The sequence below is a fragment of the Rhinoderma darwinii genome, chromosome 1 (genome assembly GCF_050947455.1).
Source record: "Rhinoderma darwinii isolate aRhiDar2 chromosome 1, aRhiDar2.hap1, whole genome shotgun sequence".
NCBI classification, from domain to species: domain Eukaryota; kingdom Metazoa; phylum Chordata; class Amphibia; order Anura; family Rhinodermatidae; genus Rhinoderma; species Rhinoderma darwinii.
This window is the reverse complement of record NC_134687.1, coordinates 617,803,032-617,806,705: the sequence shown is the minus strand read 5'-3', so window position 1 is coordinate 617,806,705 and position 3,674 is coordinate 617,803,032.

The following is a 3,674-nucleotide window of genomic DNA, read 5'->3' as shown; positions in this document are numbered from 1 at the left end:
GATATGGTTGTTTCAGCATGGAACGTTCCTTGTATTTTCTCCCGAACATGGTCTTCCACCTTGTTGCGGTGCTGGGGGAGTCAGAGGAGAAAACACAAACACGTTCAAGTCGTCGTTCCCTGAGACATCGGTCAAGTCGTACCGCTAAAGCCATAACCTGATCTAGGGAGTCAGAAGAGCTTCCTTTGCTCCTCCGTTCTGAACTAATTGGGTTCGACTGTATCTGCGTCCTGAGGACGCAGATACAGTTGAGAGCGGGACATACACTCGGCTGCCCGGGACAGCGGGACACCGCCCGGAATCCGGGACTGTCCCGCTGAATTCGGGGAGGTTGGGAGGTATGACACAGTATGTGGATTTCACTGATTTGCGGGCAATGTGATTGGCACTGTTATAGTGGTACGTGGATTGCACTGATATGGGTGTACTGTGGCTGGCACAGTTATCACAGTATGTGGATTGCACTGATTTGTTGGCAGTGTGACTGGCACTGTTATGGTGGTATGTGATTGCACTGATATGCGGTCATGGGTACTGGCACTTTTCTAAGGGGGTTTTTATGAGGCCATTCTGTGTCTGATAACTGAATCTGCGTTTGTGTGCATTCATACATGTGTGTGATACTGGGTCCATAAGCATCAGCATGCCACCTTGACAATATCCTGCGTATGCCTCTGGTTGGTATGAAGGTTGAAGGTGCGGATATAGCCGGTCGTATTCCAATATACAAAGACTGCTCATCTCTGGAGAACTGTTCTCAGTGCTATGACTCATTTCAATAACCAGAGGCAGCGTTCAGCCCCAAAACAGCGGTTATGGGGTAGGGAGTTTGACCTCTAATTGAGCATTCATAGTGTCCAGGCAGACAAGCGTGGATATTTGCATGCATCCCCCATAGATCGCTTACTTTGCCATACCAGCTAGACTAGACAGCGGTTATGAAGTGCAGCTCTTGCTGTCATGCACTCGGCCCAACTATGCCTTCCATCATTGACTCTTTGATTTTAATGGTCACCATGTAGTACTTCATTTCCCCTGTGGTGGCGCTGCATGTAAACTGGGCCATGCTCATTGACCACTGTTATTAATAACCACACTGAGTGGGAACTGGTGCTTGTCTCTGCTATTACTACATTACATCATGGCACTGTTATGGGTGTACTGTGGCTGGCACTGTTATGGGTGTACTGTGGCTGGCACTGTTATGGGTGTACTGTGGCTGGTACTGTTATGGGTGTACTGTGGCTGGCACTGTTATGGGTGTACTGTGGCTGGCACTGTTATGGTTGTACTGTGGCTGGCACTGTTATGGGTGTACTGTGGCTGGTACTGTTATGGGTGTACTGTGGCTGGCACTGTTATGGGTGTACTGTGGCTGGCACTGTTATGGTTGTACTGTGGCTGGCACTGTTATGGGTGTACTGTGGCTGGCACTGCTATTATAGTCACACCTCCCAACTTTCAATTATCACAAAGAGGGACAACCTTTTAAAAGTAGGCCAATGAACTTAGGCAACCGGCCACCACATGATGTAAACTAACCAATGATAGCTCCCCTCCCTCTGTCAAACACATTAGATGCCGCTGTCGCTATTGACAGCAGCATCTAATGGGTTAAACCGCAGGAATCGGCGCACGCTTAGATTCCGGCAGTTGGGGCAGGAGCCAGGCTGTGTATAACAGCTGTGCTCCTGCCGCTGATCGCGTGAGTACACTGGCAGTACCCACCCGATCAGAGGACAGATATATCCATCCTTATGTGGGAACTAGCTCCTGCATAGGACCGATATATCCGTCCTTCGTCGTAAAGGGGTTAAAGTGGTTGCATTTATATGGCTCACATGATAAATATCTCTTCTGTATGTGCATATTATCCAATACATCATGGATACAGCCATATTGGATTATCATAATATATACTAATACCTGACTGCTATATAATATTGAGAAATGACGAGGAGACAAAGCTTCTAATATTAAAACACAATTTATTTAACTGAAATTCCTAACTAAAGCTACTGATCCAGAAGAAGGCAAAAACCCTGTGCACGTTTAGCCAATTTGTGCCACAGGGGAAAATTCCTTGTTGACCCCGAGAAAAGGCGATCAGTCCGAGAACCCAGGATCAGAGCTTGTAATGCAACTAACTAAACACATCTCATTGATAGCTATGACAGCGCATTATATAGTAACTTATATCATTACGTATACGGCATATACAGAAGTTGTCCAATCCCAGCTGTTGTCCTAGATGTCCCGGTATCATGCCGGCCGCTCCTCTACTGATCGGACTCTGGAGATCACAGATAAAAGGCGATCAGTCTGAAAAACCAGGAACAGAGCTTGTAATGCAACTAACTAAACACATCTCATTGATAGCTATGACATTGTATTATATAGTAACTGATATCATTACGTATACGGCATATACAGAAGTTGTCCAATCCCAGTTGTTGTCCTCGATGTCCCACTATCATGCCGGCCGCTCCTCTACTGATCGGACTCTGGAGATCACAGCACGACTATGGTCACCTCAGCTGTGAAAGAGAAAGAGAAGTTGTCCAATCCCAGTTGTTGTCCTCGATGTCCCGGTATCATGCCGACCGCTCCTCTACTGATCGGACTCTGGAGATCACAGCACGACTATGGTCATCTCAGCTGTGAAAGAGAAGTTGTCCAATTCCAGTTGTTGTCCTCGATGTCCCGGTATCATTCCGGCCGCTCCTCTACTGATGGGACTCTATAGATCACAGCACGACTATGGTCATCTCAGCTGTGAAAGAGAAAGAGAAGTTCTCCAATCCCAGTTGTTGTCCTCGAAGTCCCGGTATCATGCCGGCCGCTCCTCTACTGATCGGACTCTGGAGATCACAGCACGACTATGGTCATCTCAGCTGTGAAAGAGAAAGAGAAGTTGTCCAATCCCAGTTGTTGTCCTCGATGTCCCGGTATCAAGCCGGCCGCTCCTCTACTGATCGGACTCTGGAGATCACAGCACGACTATGGTCATCTCAGCTGTGAAAGAGAAAGAGAACACTGCCCTCCTATGGCCTTCTCCTGTGACATCTGTTCGTCCTATAGGAAAACATCATTCCCTGTTATCCCGGCATAATACCGTTTTATTAACATCCGCGCTGGAGGTGGTCCATGGTCATAGACCCTCTATACAGACCAAACAAGGTCCAGGGTCTCGCAGAACACAACCATGGGATAACTGTTAAGGAGTCTTTACATGTGTGACACAGAGGAGTTATAGGAGGACATTAAACAAGGCTCTTGCTGAAGTCAATGCATTGATTCTACGTATTTACCTTGACCTGTATAATCAATGTGTTATTTATTTATTTCAGTTACTTATATAGCGGCAACATATTACGTACGCAGTGCTGTACAGAGGGGTCCTCTTTTACTGTCCCCATTGGGGCTCACAATCTACATTCCCTGTTTTCGGGGTGTGGGAGGAAACCGGAGTACCCAGAGCAAACACAGGGAGAGCATACAAACTCTATGCAGATGTTGTCCTCGGTTGGATTTGAACCCAGGACCCCAGCGCTGCAACAGTGCTAGCCACGCCCCACATGTGTGTTAAGACATCAGACGGCGCCAAATATAAAACTATAAATAGAATTGTCACGTTACATACGATTTTGATGAATTTCACAATTCTTGTCCTC